This window comes from Erinaceus europaeus, chromosome 17 (assembly GCF_950295315.1).
Source record: "Erinaceus europaeus chromosome 17, mEriEur2.1, whole genome shotgun sequence".
Lineage (NCBI taxonomy): Eukaryota > Metazoa > Chordata > Mammalia > Eulipotyphla > Erinaceidae > Erinaceus > Erinaceus europaeus.
In genome coordinates, this window is record NC_080178.1 from 43420416 (window position 1) to 43440644 (window position 20229).

Genomic DNA, 20229 nt, shown 5'->3' on the forward strand with positions numbered 1-20229 from the left:
CTATATGCCACCAAGTTAGAGAACATGGACTAAATGGACAACTTCTTAGATACCTACAAACATACAAAATTAAATAAAGAGGAACTAAATAATATGAACAGGCCCATCACAACTAGCAAAATTGAAACAGTTATTATAACCTTCCCAAGAATAAAAGACCAGGGCAAGATGGTTTAACAAATGAATTCTACAAAACCTTCAAAAAAAAAGAACTCAAACCTAAGGAATCCAGCAAGAAGCTTTTGGAAATCATCAGGACATACAGTAAGGTATCAAGCTATAAAATTAACATTCAAAAGGCAGTGGCATTCCTGTATGCTAACACTAAACTAGAAGAAATTGAAATCCAGAAATCAATTCCTTTTACTATAGCAACTAAAACAATAAAATATCTAGGAGTAAACCTGACCAAAGAAGTGAAAGACTTGTACACTGAAAATTATGAGTCACTACTCAAGGAAATTGAAAAAGACACAAAGAAGTGGAAATATATTCCATGTTCATGGGTTGGAAGAATTAACATCATCAAAATGAATATACTACCCAGAGCCATCTACAAATTTAATGATATCTCCATCAAGTTCCCAAACACATTTTTTAGGCGACAAATGTTTATCTGGAACCAGAGTAAACCTAGAATTGCCAAAACAATCTTGAGAAAAAAGAACAGAACCAGAGGCATCACACTCACATATTTCAAACTGTATTATAGGGCCATAGTCATCAAAACTGCTTGATACTGGAACATGAACATACACACTGACCAGTGGATTAGAATTGAGAGCCCAAAAGCGAGCCTCCATACCTGTGGACATCTAATTGTTGACAAAGGGGCCCAGACTATTAAATGGGGAAAGCACAGTATCTTCAACAAATGGTGTTGGAAAAACTGGGTTGAAACATGCAGAAGAGTGAAACTGAACCACTATATTTCACCAAACATAAAAGTAAATTCCAAGTGGATCAAGGACTTGGATGTTCGACCAGAAACTTTCAGATACTGAGAGGAAAATAATGGCAGAACATCTTTCCACATAATGTTTAAAGACATCCTCAATGAAATAAATCCAATTGCAAAGAAGACTAAGGCAAGAATAAACCTATGGGACTACATCATATTAAAAAGCTTCTGCACGAGGAGTCGGGCAGCAGCGCATCTGGTTTAAGCGCACATGGCCCAAAGCTTAAGGACCAACCTATGGATCCAGGTTTCAGCCCCCAGCTCCCCACCTGCAGGGGAGTCCTTTCACAGGCAGTGAAGGAGGTCTGCAGGTGTCTTTTTTTCTCTCCCCATCTCACACTGTATAACAAGAGTGATCCATTATCCACAGCCACTAAGTACCCTTTCTCCAGGCCTCCGATACCATTTGTTTAAAGGGCATTTTAATCCAGGGATTCAGTTTCACTTCTAGTTCCTTCTACAGAAAAACAGTGCTACAAAATATGTGCAAAGACACATGCAAGAATACTTGTTGCAGCATTGCTGGTGAAACGCTAAGGAAATATGAGGCCACCCCCAAATTTCCAGCAGTTGGAACTTGTTGAATGAGGCATGGTGCTGCACTTCAAAATAGGACTGTTTACTGCCCACAAATCAGTGGGTTGCCTAAACAACATACTAAACTTCTTGTAACTCAGTCTCTTGAAACAGGAGATATCAATAGCACCACATCAAAAGGTTGATTTTAAAATATAACATAGCTAGTACACAGGAAAGTTTGCAATGGCACATTGCACGGTCAGCATCTATTACCCTTTGACTCTAACCTAAGCAAGATTCTTCAAGTCATCCCAGACAAGTTTTCCTCAAACACCAATGTGAATATAGTCTTGCTCAAATATGTGCCCACCAGAAGGGAAAAAAATAGAAACCCCCCCTAGTGTGGCTATAACACAACTCAACTCAACTCAACATTTATTTACTTAAATATTTATCAATGAGAAAGAACCAGAGCATCACTCTACCACACATGATGCCAGGGATTAAACTCAGGACCTCATGTTGGAGTGTCCAATCCTGTACACCATCGAATCTACTTGATCTTCAAGACTTTCCAAAAATAACCCTATCATGCCATCCTAAAAGATCCCTCTCCACTGGAAGGTGCAGATGTTACTTGTTGATGATTCTAACTACTACCAAGCGCAGTTGGCATTCTCCCACTTTTATCCCATCCAAGCCCACTGAACACTTTAGAAATGTTACCTTTCATAGATCTGTTTCAACCAGTGCACAGTTTGTTTTTTTTGAATCCTGCTTATCTGTGATATGAATATCCCAAAAACAGTCATCACTTTGAAGCATACAGGCAAATAAAGAGTAGATATTCTTGAGGAATAAGATAAACAACACAGTCCGGCGCAAGGATCCCAGTTCGAGCCCCCGGCTCCCCACCTGCAGGGGAGTCGCTTCACAGGCTGTGAAGCAGGTCGGCAGGTATCTATCTTTCTCTCCCCCTCTCTGTCTTCCCCACCTCTCTCCATTTCTCTCCGTCCTATCCGACAACTACAACAACAAGAATAACCACAACAATAAAACAACAATGACAACAAAAGGGAATAAATAAATTAAATAAATATTTTTAAAAAAGATAAACAACACAGTCTTAACCACAAATTCAGATCATTTTTTCTTCTGTAACTTAAATATTAATTCCAAGTATTTCCCTAAGCTTTCACAGTATAGACAGTTTAAAAATCAAGTTATAGCAAACAGACATACAGTACTTATACCACACTACTAGTAACTAATAGCACTACCTGGCAGTTTCAAAAATAAAACAAAAAAAAATGTTTAACCTTGTTAACACTTCCTGATATGTGCTTATATGAATTCATATATACTTACAAAAGCAAAGAATCTCTATAAAACTCTTTATAAACTTTCAGTAGTTCATTATTTGTACTGAGTTTTCAGTTAAATGTTTCATGCACGTTAGGAAGAAGACGCAACCTAAAGACAAAATAGGAAAAGATTCATTTAAACATCCCAAATTCTGTAGCTACAAATCATACTTACGAGAGAAATATATGCAAAAAAAAAAATAAATAAAATAAGACAGATTTTTGTTGGAGGTAGAAAGGAAGGGAAGAAAGTTCCTTCCTGTTTTGAAATAGTGACCCTTTCATTTTACATTCTCAAGATTAGTCCCATGCTAGTTTTTTGTTTTGTTTTTTTCCGTGATTTTCACAGGTCTGTGATAAGTTTCTGTTTATCTTTTTCCCAGACAGAAAGGGAAAGGCAAAGTGGGGGTGGGGGGTGGGGGGTGGGAGGGTGGGGAGGGTGTGAGAAAGAGAAAGAGAGCAAGTGAGCCACACACCACAGCAGCACTCACTGAAGCTTCCCTCAGTGCTGTGTGACAGATCTGGAATCTGAGTGAATCCTATGGCAAAGCAGGCACCTTCCAAGGCCCACCTATCCCAGTTTTTTGTTTGTTTCTTTCTTTTTGCTTCCAGGGTTATCTCTGGGGATGGTACTGACACTACCTACAAACTGAATGCTCCTGGTGGCCATCTTTTGTCCACTGCTGCTGCTGTTATTGTTGTTACTACTGCTGTTGAATAGAACAGAAAAAATTTGAGGAAAGGTAGAGAGGAGGAGAGAAAGACACCTGCAGATCTACTTCCCAGCTTGCAAAGCGACTCCACCTGCAGGAGACTGGAACTGGGATCACTGCATGAGTCCTTGTACTTCACACTACATGCACTTAACCCAGTATACTATCACCTGGCTCCCCAACCAAGTTATTTTTAAGATAGAAAGAAATCCAGAGAGGGAGGAAAGACAGAGAGGGGGAGAGAAAGATAAATAGTGGTATAATGATTGTAATTGATTATAAAAGATAAATATCTGCCTACCTGCTTCACTACTTGTGAAGCCACCCACCAGCAGGTGGGGAGCCAGGCTCAAACTGAAATCCTTAATCCAGTCCTTGCACTTTGCACCATGTGAACTCAACCTGCTACAGGAACGCCAGGATCCCCCAGCCCCATCCTAGTTTTTAATCATCATTCCCAGGCTATTCAAGCATCAGTCTGAAAATGTAATTCAGGAGCTGGGTGGTGGCACAACAGTAGAGTACATATGACAGTACACAAGGACTTGGGTTCAAGCCTCCAGTCCTCAGCTACAGGGAGGGAAGCTTCACAAGTGATGAAGCAATGCTACCGATGTCCCGCCTCCTCTATCTCTCCCTTCTCTCTCAATTTCTGTCTCTATCCAACAAATAAATAAATTGCCCCGACCAGCAGGGCGGTGAACAGGGGCTAGGAGCCCAATGAAAGCTGAAATGAAGGAACATGAGACACGAGAGAACGACAGCAAGTCAAGTTTCTGATCAAGCTGTAAATTTTATTGAGAACACAGGCATTATAAGGCTTTGGGGAAGGAGAGGGAATGCTGGAGGAGGGGAAGGGGGACCAAACTTCAAAGCGGAATGTTCCTTGCAACAAATGGCAGGAACCAAACTGTGTGTTGACTCACTTGTGTTGACTCACTTGATTACTGATAAATGGTTGACCTAAGGGGAAATGGCCTGCCCAGGGGGGAATTAACATTTGTCTTGAGGGGTTCCGTTGTCTCAAAGCTTATCATCTATAAAGCAGAGAAATGGCTCCTGGCATATCCTCCCTTTGTTATAATTTAAAATTGAGGCAGGCAATGGGGGTGAGGCGCAGAGACCCTAACAGCAGGTTTGGTGGGCGTAACCAGAGGAGGGAAGTATTGACCTGATTCCTCCCGCGGGGTGGGTGCAAAACCAACCTTCCCACATCTTATAAGGCTCTTGGTGTCTTTTTGGGGAGGGGAGGCAGAGCCACAGTTTCTAGGGAAACAATTTTTGTTGCTGACACCAACCTCCATGCAAATCAGGTTTGCTTCACGGGGGACTCAGAGGCGAACTATAGGGTCCTCCCCCTGCAGTGCTTTGCCTTAAACCCCTTACTGGTGTCCTTTCCCTGCCAAGGTTGGATGTCTCGATGCATAATTCTGAGTTTTATGCCATCCAAAAAGGGGGTCTGTCATCCTCAGGTTCAGCCAGGCCTCTGTCAGCCAAATCAAGTCTGTGATAATGTATTTGCAAAGGTTTTGATGCCAAGGAGTCAATCTGCCGTTTTATAAAATCAGTAATCTTATTAAAAATAAAGGGTCTTAAGGTAATCATTAACAAAAGACTAATAAGGTTCCCATAAGGGGCTCTGTAGTGACTCAAGACTATTTGTGGTAGAGTCTATAACCTGTTGTAATTTGTCAGAAAATTTATGGGAGGAATATATAGAGTGTCCTAGCATGCCACCAGCAAGTCTAAGGGAAGCAGTCAGTGGATGTGATGTCCAGGAGAAGAAACACAGCACGTCTGGTCTGGTCAGCACCAACTGATGAAATTTTCTTCTTCCTGTCAGCTGTGGAACAAGCAAAACTAGGAGGCAAGGGCCAGGTAGAGAAGAATTGACATGAAAATATAGGATGGTGTTGTACCAAAACACAGAGGAGGTGCATACACATTAGAAGTCAAGGTGAGGTTCCTTGAACATCAAGGAACATTTTGAGAAAAGTGAGCAGTCAATAAGCATGCAAAGATGAAGTCAGCAGTGGTAGGTAAGCAGAAAGAGAAGACTTGGATAAGCTGGTGAGGTTAGCTGGAGTATATACTGCCATGGCGTCCTTTGTGGTAAGGACTTGCCAACAGGGACTCTGTGGATTTTGCAAGAACAATGTCATCCACCATAATAAAAGGAAAACAAACATGGACATCCAGTGCTGAAAAAAGAGAAAAAGAATATGTCTCTATGACTGGAAAAGTGTGTGGCTTTGTCAATGAGATACAATAAACGGACAATTAGAATTTTTGTAAATATTAAAAAGATTTAGTATGTTACTTCATTGACACTTTAGCCAACTGAATACTGGGGGGGTGCATTTCCCTTCTTTTTTTTTTAATTAATTAAGCTTAAGGGTTTTAGTTTTTATTGTTTGAGCTGTAGCCCACATAAATTTAGACAAAATATCAACTGAGAAAAAAGTTTTTTTGTTTACTAAACATGGGCAGGTGAATTACATCAATCTGTCAGAGAGCATTGGCTTTTATCAATGGAGATTAATCTTAAAAGTCTGAATAGCAAGCTCTTAATTAAATAATGCAGGAGCCAGTAAAGTGCTCTCACTATGGCAGGTCAAGCATTGAAATTGTTAAGAGGCTTGTAAAAAAAATGAGAAAAATTTTAGGATATGAGTGACTTTAGGAGTCATCACACACCCATAAGTAAAAAATTAAAAATGTTTAGTTTTAAATCTTACCATATGAGCAGTCAGTTCTTCATGTGCAGATGTACCTATAATTATTTACTTAGGGAGAGAACTTGTACCAAGTTAATTGATGATGTAATGGTTAGAATTGACTTGAGTTTTTTCTATAATTTTAGAAGGCTCTTTATTAGAATATACCAATATGTTATAGAAAGTCAATACCTAATGTGTTGACATGATAAAATGTTTACCATTTTTTTGGCATTATTTTAAACTGATTAGACAGTTTAAGCACACTATTATACCTTTAGTTTACTAAGATCTTTACTCATCACAAGGCTATCATGAGTAAGCATAGATATAAAACTCTTAATAGATTTTACTCTTTAGAACTCTAATATGGCAACTTAAAAGGCTAAAATAAAACCTCATAGTTTAAATGTTCAAAATATTAATTTTGTTAAATCAGGATTTGCCAAAACAAATCTTCTATCAGACCAAAAATACAATGTATTACCTTAATTTATCAAGAATAAACCTCTGGCAGTGTCTTAAAACAAACCAGATAATTTTTAAAAGCAGAAAGATATAAAGAGGAAAACCAGCGCAAGAGCCTCTGGCATGTAAATAATTAACATAACTATTGTGTTATCTTTTACTAACCCAAGCCAGTCTTAAAAACAATTTTAAGTAAAATGTTAACTTTATTTGCTAGGACCTTCGTTTATCACAAAGCTATCACACCCTTAGGGCAGCTATGAACAAGGGTGGGTACACAACTTAATTGATCTTTCACTTTGATTTGGATAGGTAACTTAAAAAGCTAAGATAAACCTTATAGCTGAAATGTTATAATAAATTTTTACTGTTAACATTTCTTTTATATGACCATTTTACACTAAATAATTTTGTTGAATCACATCTGTTGAATAAAATTTTTTTATCAGGCCAGGAATAGCACGTTTAACCCTTTTTTTCCTGTCAAGGCCACTGCTCTACACTGACTGGGTTATTAGAAAGTCAGTTCAAGCATGGAATTAAATTAACAAATTAACAAACAGTGGCAGTTGGTATTGGGGTGCTGTTAAGGTTTACAATTCTCACAAGAGGGAGAGAGACTGCAGGGGCATTTTACCATGCCTAGAGATCTCAGAAAATCTTTTAACTAATGAATTGATGCTGATATTAGCTATCAGAAGGACGAAACTGTCCTATATTTTACTCTGGTAAAGGTGTGCCAACTCTATGAGTCAGGATCTTTAAAACCACATTTAGCTTAACTAAATCTTATTTAAAACTTAAAACAAACTTTAGTTACTTAGGGGTTAACACACATTAATGAAAACAAGGTTAGCACAGACTTAAAACATACATTCTTGGTGAACAGAAAAATTTTCCCTTTGAAAAACCGCTTTTGGTTTTTGGATTCCTGACTCACAGCCTATCTACCCAGGACCAGGTTGCCTAAGGAGGGGCGTTAGTGGCTAAGGAATGATTGACATCAGTCTTTGCCAATCTGTGGAGCAGGGGCTCTGTGCCGTGATTGGCTGTGCGGGCGGAACAGGCGGGCTTAGTTTACCGCCTCGCACAGAGAAAAATCTTTGAAATTTTTTTTTTCTGGGCTAAGGTACATTTTACAGTTTTAAAGAAAGTGGTCTAATCAGTATTATTGGCCAAGTCAAGGACCGTAGCACAAAACGGAGGGGCGGTGGTGTAGGGAGGCAGTCTGGACAAAGGAAGAGCATAGGGGATAGGGCTAGCCAGTTTGAGCCTGGCTCCGAGTAACAGGGAAAGCCAAAACCGGGTTTGATTTGGATGGTTTAGTCTTAGTTTTAGTTTTAGGGATTGGGTTTTTTGGTGAGGCTAAAAATGTAAGCTCTTTTGTAACTGCAGCTATTTCTTTCATTAATTGAAGCTGCTCTCTCCGGTCAGCAAGGACCTTGCGGAGAGTGGAAATTCCTGTAAGGGCCCCTGAGCGTGCCCTCCTGACGGAGGGGTTGTCAAGGAGAGGGTCAGGCTGGAGAGCAGGGGCATGGATATAGGGAGGGAAATTAAAGGGAGGAGGACACCAATCGGGATTGTAGTATCTGGCAGCCTCTTTTTCTAGCAAAGCCTCATTCTCTGTGGGAAGTGCTTCAGGAGAGGGGGGGTTTGTAAAACTGGATAGAGGTGGGGGAAAGAATGCTGGGTTTCATTCTCATGTGAATTAGCAATAGGAGGGTCAATGGAGGGAACTTTAGTGAGTGAGGTGGAACCTGTAGGGAGGAGAACGGGGCTTTTACTTTCAATGGGTTTTGGGAGGCTTTCATTTTGACTGGGTACTGGGGGATCAAGATCAATAATCACAGAAGGGCATGGGGATGGGGACTTTGTCCTGGACGGCGGACTAGAAAGTTGCCGGAGGACCTTTTCACCCTCTGTAATAAGGTTTTTAATATCAGGGTGATTATTATAGATTTTTAAGATATCATTAATTAAATTCCAGTAACAAAAGGCAGAAACAGGTACACGTTCAGGACCAAAAGACTGATAGTGATCGTTAAGACAGTCACTAATTCTCCTCCAACGCTTTTCATCTATAGTGCCTTCCTGGGGGAACCAGGGGCAAATATTTCCAATATAATCTAAAAACTTCTTTAATTCTTTCTTTTTAACCCTAGTTCCTCGTGTCTTGAGTGACTCCTTGAGTCCTTTAATGAATAAATAGTTTGCTGAATTCATGTCCCATGGTATTGCTTACCTCAGCCGCTGTGACACTCTCCTCCAGATGCGACTCACGGTCGGGTATCTCCATGGCCATCTATGCGAGTCTTTGCGTTACCCCCCTCGGGCCACAGTAACTCAGTGAAGTCGGGTAGGCCTACCCTCTCGATCAGCGGAGTTTCTAGGTCCAGAAGGCTTCTTCGCCCCACGTTCCGGGTGCCAGAATGCCCCGACCAGTAGGGCGGTGAACAGGGGCTAGGAACCCAATGAAACCTGAAATGAAGGAACATGAGACACGAGAGAATGACAGCAAGTCAAGTTTCTGATCAAGCTGTAAATTTTATTGAGCACACAGGCATTATAAGGCTTTGGGGAAGGAGAGGGAATGCTGGAGGAGGGGAAGGGGGACCAAACTTCAAAGCGGAATGTTCCTTGCAACAAATGGCAGGAACCAAACTGTGTGTTGACTCACTTGTGTTGACTCACTTGATTACTGATAAATGGTTTACCTAAGGGGAAATGGCCTGCCCAGGGGGGAATTAACATTTGTCTTGAGGGGTTCTGTTGTCTCAAAGCTTATCATCTATAAAGCAGAGAAATGGCTCCTGGCAATAAATAAAATAGTAAAAAGGGTTAGAATGTAGATGTAAAAATAAAAATTTAATTTCATCAAACGTTGAGCTGTGGGAGTATCATAGCCAATGAGCTTTATGAGCTTAACTACTGTTAACTGAAAAAAATTTCATCACAAAACTCCTTTTCAAAATCCAAGTGTTAAAAATAATCTCAGAGAGTTGGGCTGTGGGTTAAGCGCAGGTGGCGCAAAGCACAAGGACCGGCATAAGGATCCCGGTTCGAGCCCCGGCTCCCCACCTGCAGGGGAGTCACTTCACAGGCGCTGAAGCAGGTCTGCAGGTGTCTATCTTTCTCTCCTCCTCTCTGTCTTCCCCTCCTCTCTCCATTTCTCTCTGTCCTATCCAACAATGACGACAACAACAATAATAACGACAACAATAAAACAAGAAGGGCAACAAAAGGGAATAAATAAATTTTTTAAAAAATTAAAAAATAATCTCAAACTGAATTCACAGTAGATTAATTCAGGACCTGCTAGCAACTGCAATTCTATCAACAAAGCTTCTTGAAACATGACAACTAACACGTTCTGAGCAGAGTTAAGAAATGTACACATCAGGGGCTGGGTGGTGGCGCACTTAGGTTATACATTTCCGTGCACAAGGACCCAAGTTCAAGCTCTCAGTCCGCACTTGCGGGGGGTGGGGTGGGGGAGGGGGGCGGCTCAGGAGTAGTAAGGCAGTGATGCAGATGTCTTTTTCCCACCCCATCACAATTTCTCCCTGTCCTATCAAGTATGAGAAAACTACAATCAAGAAAAAGAAAACAGACACTGTATTACAGATTCTCCTTGCATAAAAATTCCTAAAATCCTGGTATCGTCCCTAAAAAAAGAAGAAAAAAAAAGTATAAATAGTCCAACAGATCCTGATGGTATACCAGAGGCTATAAATACATATACCCACTTCTAACATATACTCACAATTTCATAATATCAATACTTTAAAAGAAGCATCATTCTTGGAGAATGTTGAATGGAAATCAACTCAATTTCTGTACTTTTTCTCAAAAGCTAAATTGTTTATTTATTAGTAAGACAGAGGTTATGGAGGAGAGGAAGACCGTGGTTTTTCCCACGTGGTTGATATTTTCATAATCAGGCAAATCGAAAACAAATTTATTTTCTCCTACTTGCTGTGCAGCTCTTTGCACCTGGAACATACGAAATTCTCCCTTAGTTTATTTCCCACCAAGGTTACTACTGGGGTTTGGTGCCAGCACTGTGAATACAACACTTCCAGCGGCCAGTTTTTCCTTTTTTTCTATTTTGTTGGATAGGACAGAGAAAATTGAGAGGGAAGGGAGAGATAGAAAAGAGAAAAATCTGACACCTGTAGACCTGCTTCACCACTCGCAGAACGTCCCCACAGGATGCGAGAGTATTCCCTGGGCCTTGAGCTTGGTGCTATGTGCACTTAACCAGGTGCACCACCAACCAGTCCCCAGTTCACTTATTATTATTTTTTATCATTATTCTTAACTTCTTTTAGTTTAAAAGTCTGGTAGGTTTCTATTACCTTTATAGTACAGCTGTAAGCTCTACTTCCAAGTATAATCAATTACAATCATACCACTAATAATCTAATAATAGTGAATCTAATATTCCATGTCATTAACAAATATACCAGGAAAGCATAAAGCTTAGTGATCTAAAATAAGTATTTAAGAGATCACTGAGTGAAGGACATCTTTAAATAAAAAACAGATTTATAAGTATCCAAGGAGGCTCTGAAACAGCTGACTCGGATATTTGCCATGCTCAAGAGGCAGGTTCGAGGCCCGGTCCAGCGCACTGGAGGAAGCTGCGCTGCTGTGGTCCTTAACACCATTCAACAAAAAGGCTGCAACACTGAACAGCAGCAAGAACATTTCCAGGCGGCTTCCAAGGTGGCTAGCCAGGCTGCCTCCAGAGTATTCCTGACCATTTCAGGGGGTGACCTCGCCCCTGTCACACAATCTAGCCCAGTGGGCATCCTCTCTGGGGACCTTACAAGGAGGCCTGCTACCCACCAACACGGGGCGAGTGGGGAGAACCTTAGGCCTGATTGCCCAGGAGTCCTCCAGGCTACACCAGGCCCTGTAGGTCTACACTGCAGGGGCACCGGGGTCTTTAAAAAAAAACAGGGTCCTCAGACCAGATGAGAACTGACAGGAGCTCAGGCAGACATCTACACTGCCAGTCATGCAGCTCGCTCTGGTGGGAACTGGAGCTCCGGGAGAGGGTGGAGAGCAATAGCCTAAGATGTGCCTGCAGTGGCCAGGCTCCAGGCCGGCATTGCCTGCTCCCCGCCCAGCTGGGCTCATGCCCCCGCCATCCTCACCAGTCTCCCAGCCACTTAGCAGCGAACTTGGCGGCGACCCTGCGCCAGCTGAAGGGCGGCCGAAACCGTCCACGAGTCGCGGGGATGCCAGGCCAGGCAGAACTCTGACCCCCCTCACAACTAGCTATCTGCCCCTGGAACAAGTATTTCCAGGCCTGCTCCAAGCTCCACCACTATAAGTGAGTGACAATAAATGAAAACTACAAGTCCCAGAAGGCTCGGCGCCTACTTACTGTAGGTTATGGTCCCTGAAAACACACCCCCTTTGAGAAAATTTGGGCTCCCAAATTCTGGAATCAGAATTGATTGACAGTTGAGTTAATGCCTCTGTGTAGTGTTTAAGAAATTACAGTGCGGGAGCCCGGCTGTAGCGCAGCGGGTTAAGCACAGGTGGCGCTAAGTGCAGGGACCTGCATGAGGACCACTGTTCAAGCCCAGGCTCCCCAATGCAGGGGAGTCGCTTCACAGGTGGTGAAGCAGATCTGCAGGTGTCTGTCTTTCTCTCCTCCTCTCTGTCTTCCCCTCCTCTCTCCATTTCTCTCTGTCATATCCAACAACGACGACATCAACTACAACAACAATATCTACAACAACAATAAAAAAGGAGACAACAAGGGCAACAAAAGGGAAGATAAATAAATACAATTACAAAAAAAAAAGAAAAGAAATTACAGTGCGCCTTTATAAGTATCGCTTCACTAAATCCTTACAGCAGGCATTATCACTCTTTCCTTTAAAGAAATAATTATTCATTAACAAGAAAAAGAACCAGAAGGGTGCCGGGCTGTGGTGCACCAGTTAAGCACACATACCACCAAAGGCAAGAACCTGGCATCGAGCCCCGCTCCCAACCATCAAGAAACAAGTCTACAGGTGTCTTATCTTTTTTTCCCCTCTATCACTCCATCCCCTCTCAGTTTCTCTTTGTCCTTCTGAAATGAAAAAAAATTGTTTTATTTTATTTTTTATTTTTTTATATTTATATATTCCCTTTGTTGCCCTTAATTGTTGTAGTTATTATTGCTGTCATTGTTGTTGGCTAGGACAGAGAGAAATGGAGAGAGGAGAGGAAGACAGAGAGGGGGAGAGAAAGAGAGACAACTGTAGACCTGCTTCACTACCTGTGAAGTGACACCCCTGCAGGTGGGGAGCCAGGGGCTCAAACCAGTATCCTTCCACTGGTCCTTGTGCTTTGCGCCATCTTCGCTTAACTCTCTGCGCTACCACCTGACTCCTCAGATTTTTTTGTTTTAATTGGCCGCCAGGAACAATGGATTTGTAATGTGAAAAAAGTGGGTAGGGCGAAATGAAAGTCAACTAAAATAGAGGTGGGATAAATTAAAAAATATATATTCAACACGTTGAGGCGCCATTTGTTGAAATTTAACTTTAAAAGGGGCTTGGATCTGTGTTGTAACTTGAGACTTAAAAAGGAACTTAGGACTTGGGTGCTTAAGGATTCACTGTGGGAGCTGAGAACAGTGTTAAGTTGCTACTGACAGAGCCCTATCACAAACTGAGGCTGACACAGGCAATTGACAAAGTTAAAGTATTTATTTACACAGACACACAAGACACACACACAGGGGAACTCAGCACTGAGGGTCTAGCTGGGACAGATCCCTCAGGCAACTCTAAGACCCCCTATTTACACTCTCGAGGGATGGGGGTTGCACAAGGAGGATGCCCCAAGGTAAAAACAGGTACACATTACATTCTAATCTTTGCCTTGAGCAAGGCAAAGCACACATTCCTCCTCAATCTTTACCTAAACAGCACATTCCAATCTCTAGGGATACCAAAGGAGACCACCTGGGACCTAAGCAAGACAGGACTAGAATGACTACAGGAATCCACCAAATCACCAGTGAGTGCAGATACACATGGATTGTGATAGAGAGGAGCCTAGGGAGAGTCTAAGTGGCTGTTAACAGTCCGACAGTTTATCAGTTGAGACACCACCTCCAGTCTGTTCCACCAACAAGGGGACAGCTGAAGGGAGGAGAGGACTCCCTGGAGTCTCACCAAGTGCAATTCTAAGTCTCCATTGCTACTGCCCTCAGAATCTGGAGCAGTAGTAGGGAGGGACAACAGGGGGCAGAGATCTAACCAGGAAACAGAGGAGAAGACCTATACCTCCGTGGCATAGCTGTTGGACTGTGAAAGTCTCTTTGCATAACCACTGGACTATCTCTGCCACACACTGCCTTATCTCTTGGTCAGGAGTCAGTGATTAAGCTAAGAAGCCTACTTATAGTTTAAAAACCCTCAGGCTCCCATAGCCTAAAGAGAGAGAAAAAAAAAATAAAAAAGAGAGTTTTAAATCACTGAGCTCCAACTCAAGGATTAAAATACTATTTAACATCTGTTAACTTCCACCACTGTGAACCCTTTAATTACCTTACATAGACACAAGTCAATCCAGGAAATAGTGGTCAGTAATTTGAAAAGTACTAAGAGAGGGAAATCATAACATAATATATAAAATAGGTAAACCAACAAGAAGAACTATTGGAGAAACAAACCAGGACAAGATTCCAGCTAAAAGCCCCCCAAAGGGAGAAGCACAAAATAGCAACTTCAGCATCCAAACATTAGCTAAGGAAATAATCACAGGAGTGAGTAAAGAGTTTGAAAAAATTGTAATCAGAAACACGGGAACAACAAATGAGACTCTGGAAGAAAACAGTAACTAACTATCTCAAGGTTATTAGAGAGCTGAAAGCTGAAATAGCTGAGCTAAGAACTCAACTCGTTGAACAAGCTAAAACAGTGTCAAAACAGAGTAACAAAATAAATGAACTGCAGAAAACAGTAGAGGGCAGAGAGAATAGAATCAATGAGGCTGAAGGCAGGATTAGCAAGATTGAGGACGATTTAGAGACAACTAAAAAAGAAGTAAGACATCTCACAAAGAGATTAAGAGGTGCTGAAAATAACAACAGAGACCTATGGGTTGACTTAAAAGGAAACAATATACACATCATTGGCTTACCAGAGGAAGAAAGAGAGGGTAAGGAAGAAATCATTCTTCAGGCCATAATAGCTGAAAAATTCTCTAGTCTAGACAACATCAAAGACATAAAGATGGGAGACGGGCTGTAGTGTAGCAGGTTAAGCGCAGGTGGTGCAAAGCATAGGGACTGGCATAAGGATCCCAGTTTGAGCCCCAGCTCCCCACCTGCAGGGGAGTCACTTCACAGGTAGTGAAGCAGGTCTGCAGGTGTCTATCTTTCTCTCTCCTCCTCTCAGTCTTCCCCTCCTCTCTCCATTTCTCTCTGTCCTATCCAAGAAAGACAACAACAATAATAAGTACAACAATAAAAATAATCAAGGGCAACAAAAGGGAATAAATAAATAAAATAAATATTAACTCCAATTACAAGGAAGACTAAGGCAAGTATAAACCTATGGGACTACATCAAATTAAAAAGCTTCTTCACAGCAAAAGAAACCACTACCCAAATCAAGAGACCCCTCACAGAATGGGAGAAGATCTTTACATGCCATACATCAGATAAGAGTTTAATAACCAACATATATAAGGAGCTTACCAGACTCAACAACAAGACAACAAATAACCCCATTCAAAAATGGGGGGAGGAATTGGACAGAATATTCACCACAGAAGAGATCCAAAAGGCCGAGAAACACATGAAAAAATGCTCCAAGTCTCTGATTGTCAGAGAAATGCAAATCAAGACAACAATGAGATATCACTTCACTCCTGTGAGAATGTCACACATCAGAAAAGGTAACAGCAGCAAATTCTGGAGAGGATGTGGGGTCAAAGGAACCCTCCTGCACTGCTGGTGGGAATGTCAATTGGTCCAACCTCTGTGGAGAACAGTCTGGAGAACTCTCAGAAGGCTAGAAATGGACCTACCCTATGACCCTGCAATTCCCCTCCTGGGGATATATCCTAAGGAACCCAACACATCCATCCAAAAAGATCTGTGTACACATATGTTCTTGGCAGCACAATTTGTAATAGCCAAAACCTGGAAGCAACCCAGGTGTCCAACAACAGATGAGTGGCTGACCAAGCTGTGGTATACATACTTACTACTCAGCTGTAAAAAATGGTGACTTCAGCGTTTTCAGCCGATCTTGGATGGACCTTGAAAAAATCATGTTGAGTGAAATAAGTCAGAAACAGAAGGATGAATATGGGATGATCTCACTCTCAGGCCGAAGTTGAAAAACAAGATTAGAAAAGAAAACACAAGTCGAACCTGAAATGGAATTGGAGTATTACACCAAAGTAAAAGACTCTGGGGTGGGTGGGTGGGTGGGGAGAATACAGGTCCATGAAAAATGATGAATTAAATAGTGGGGGTTGTATTGCTAAATGGGAATCTGGGGAATGTTATGCATGTAAAAAAAAAAAAAGAAGTAGAAACGCAAAGCAGAAATTGACTGAGTTTGGAGTATGGCACCAAAGTAAGAAAGCAGAAGTATACTAGAGTTTGCAGGGAGTACCTCCCTAATACTACCTCTCCACTTTTCCAAGCTTTGGGTCCATGATTGCTCAACAATTTGTTTGGCTTTGTATGTGAACTCTCTTTTCAGTCACCAGGTTCCAGGTGTCATCAGGATGCCAGCCAGACTTCCCTGGATTGAAGACACCACCAATGTGTCCTGGAGCTCAGCTTCCCCAGAGACCCATCCTACTAGGGAAAGAGAGAGGCAGACTGGGAGTATGGACTGACCAGTCAACGCCCATGTTCAGCGAGGAAGCAATTACAGAAGCCAGACCTTCTACCTTCTGCAACCCTCAATGACCCTGGGTCCATGCTCCCAGAGGGATAGAGAATGGGAAAGATATCGGGGGAGGGGGTAGGATATGGAGATTGGGCGGTGGGAATTGTGTGGAGTTGTACTCCTCCTACCCTATGGTTTTGTTAATTAATCCTTTCTTAAATAAAAAATAAAAAAATAAAAAATAAATAAAAAAATAAATAAATAAATATTAACAACAACAACAAAAAAAGGCATAAAGATTCAAGAAGCCCAGAGGGTCCCAAACAGAATTAAACCAGACATAAAGACACCAAGACACATCATCTTTAGAATGGAAAGGAATATGATAAATAAAGGATCCTGAAGGCTGCAAGAGAAAAACAAAGAGTCACCTATAGAAGACATCCCATAAGATTAGCATCAGACTTCTCCACACCAACACTACAGGTCAGAAGAGAATGACAAGGTATCTACTGAGGGCTCAATGAGAAAGTCTTTCGACCAAGAATACTGTATCCTGCTAGACTGTCATTCAGACTAGATGGAGGCATCAAAACCTTCTCAGACAAGCAACAGTTGAAGGAATCAACTATCACCAAGCCTGCCCTGAAAGAAGTTCTGAAAGCTCTTCTATAAGCTGTCAGACCATCATAAATAGGTCGTATATCAGAACACTCTAAAACTCTACAAGAATGGTGTTAAAATATCTTCAATCTTTGATATCAATAAATGTCAATGGCCTGAATTCACCTATTAAAAGACAAAGAGTAGGAAGATGGATCAGAAAATACAACCCAACAATACGCTGTCTATAAGAAGCCCACCTAAATCAAAAAGACAAACACAGACTTAGAGTGAAAGGATGGAAAACTATCATACAAACACATGGCCCACAAAAATGGGCAGGAATAGCTATTCTCACATCTGAAACGATACACTTCAAAATAGATATGATTAAAAAAGATAGGAATGGACACTACTTAATGCTCAGAGGATCAGTCAATCAAGAGGACTTCACAATTATTAACATCTATGCACCCAATGAGAAGCCACCTAAATACATCAAACATCTACTGAAAGAGCTAAAGTAATTTATTCATAGCAACACAGTCATAGTAAGGGACTTCAGCACCCCAGTCTCTCAACTTGACAGATCATCCAGGTATAAAATCAATAAAAACATAAGGGAGCTAAATGAAGAGATAGATACACTAAAACTATTGGACATTGTCAGAGTCATTCATCCCAAGAAACTGGAATACACATTTTACACAAGTTCACATGGATCACTCTCAAGGATAGACTATATGTTAGGCCACAAAGACAGCATCAGCACATTCAAGAGCATTAAAATCATCCCAAACATCTTCTCAGTCCACAGTGGAAATAAACTAACACTTAACAATCAACAGAAGATTACTAATAGTCCCAAAATTTGGAAGCTCAACAGTACACTTCTTAACAACCTCTGAGTCAAAGAGGAAATCACGGAAGAAGTCAAAATGTTTCGATACTTCAAAGAAAATGAAGACACAAACTATCAAAATATTTGGGACACAGATATGGCAGTAATGAGAGGGAAGTTCATAGCTGTACAAGCACACATTAGGAAACAAGAAAAAGCATAAATAAACAGCCTGACTGCATATCTTAAAGACCTAGTAAAAGAACAACAGAGGAACCCTAAAGCAACCAGAAGGACAGAAATCACTAAAGTTAGGGCAGAAATAAATAACATTGAGAATAAGAAAACCATACAAGAGATCAATGAAAATAAATGTTGGTTCTTCAAAAGAATGAACAAAATCAACAAACCTTTAGCCAGACTCACAAAACAAAAAAGAGAGAAAACCCAAATAAATCGTATCATAAATGAAAGAGGAGCTATCACAACAGACACTGCAGAAATTCAAGATATCATGTGAGGCTTCTATATGCCACCAAGCTAGAGAACCTAGAAGAAATGGACAATTTCCTACATATCTACCAACTTCGAAAACTAAGTAAAGAGAAAGTGGATAACATGAACAGGACCATCACAGCTAATGAAATTGAAACAGTTATCAGAAATAAAAGTCCTGGACCAGATGGTTTTAAAAAAGAATTCTACAAAACCTTCAAAGAAAAACTAATACCTCTACTTTTAAAAGTCTTCCAGAAGATTGAAGACACTGGAATTCTCCCTGCCAGCTTCTATGAAGTCAACATCACTCTGATACCAAAAGCAGACAGGGACATAAACAAAAAAGAAAACATCAGATCAATATTTCTGATGAACATAGATGCTAAAAATACAGAACAAGATTCTAGCCAGCTGGATACAGCAGTATATTAAAAAGATTGTTCATCATGAACTAGTGGGGTTTATCCCAGGCATGCAAGGTTGGCTTAATATACATAAATCAATCTCTGTGCTCCAGCACATCAACAAAAGCAAGACTGAAAACCAAATGGTCATATCAATAGATGCAGAGAAAGCCTTTGACAAAATACATGGCTTTATTATCAGAACACTATAAAAAATGGGAATAGATGGAAAATTCCTGAAGATAGTGGAGTCTACATATAGCAAACCTACAGCTAGCATCATACTCAGTGGTGAAAACCTGGAAGCATTTCCACTCAGATCAGGTACTAGAGAGGGCTGCTCATTATCACCATTACTATTCAACATAGTGTTGGAAGTTCTTGCCATAGCAATCAGGAAGGAGCAAGGAATTAGAGAGATACAGATTGAAAGAGAAGAAGTCAAACTCTCCCTATTTACAGATGACATGATAGTATACACAGAAAACCTCAGGAATCCAACAAAAAGTTTTTGGAAATCATAGGCAATACAGTAAGGTGTCAGGCTATAAAATTAATATTCAAAAGTCAGTGGCATTCCTCTATTCAAACACTAAGCTAGAAGAAATTGAAACCCAGAAAGAAATTCTTTTTACTATAGCAACTAAAATAACAAAATATCTAGGAGTAAACCTAACCAAAGAAGTGAAAGACTTGTATACTGAAAATTATGAGTCACTACTCAAAGAAATTGAAAAAGACACAAAGAAGCGGAAAGATATTCCATGTTCATGGGTTGGTAGAATTGCCATCATCAAAATGAATATACTACCCAGAGCCATAAACAAATTTAATGCTATCACCATCAAGATCCCAAGCACATATTTAGGAGAATAGAATAAATGCTACAAGTGTTTATCTGGAACCAGAAAAGACCTAGAATTGTCAAAACATCTTGAGAATAAAGAACAGAACTAGAGGCATCACACTCCCAGATCTCAAATTTTATTACAGGGCCATTGTCATCAAAACTGTTTGATACTGGAACACGAATAGACACCGTGACCAATGGAATAGAATTGAGAGCCCAGAAGTGAGACCCCACACCTATGGACATCTAATCTTCAACAAAGGGGCTCAGACTATTAAATGGGAAAAGCAGAGTCTCTTCAACAAATGGTGTTAGAAACAATGGGTTGAAACAGGCAGAAGAATGAAACTGAAACACTGTATTTCACCAAATATAAAAGTAAATTCCAAGTGGATCAAGGACTTGGATGTTAGACCACAAACTAT

General features: G+C 40.8%; 1 protein-coding gene across 1 annotated transcript in view; it reads right to left on the reverse strand.

The window, feature by feature from the left end:
• LOC132533712 (protein SET-like) overlaps positions 1-20229 on the reverse strand; it is a 53719-nt gene that overhangs the window by 22218 nt on the left and 11272 nt on the right. The gene's annotated exons all lie outside the window — the stretch shown is intronic.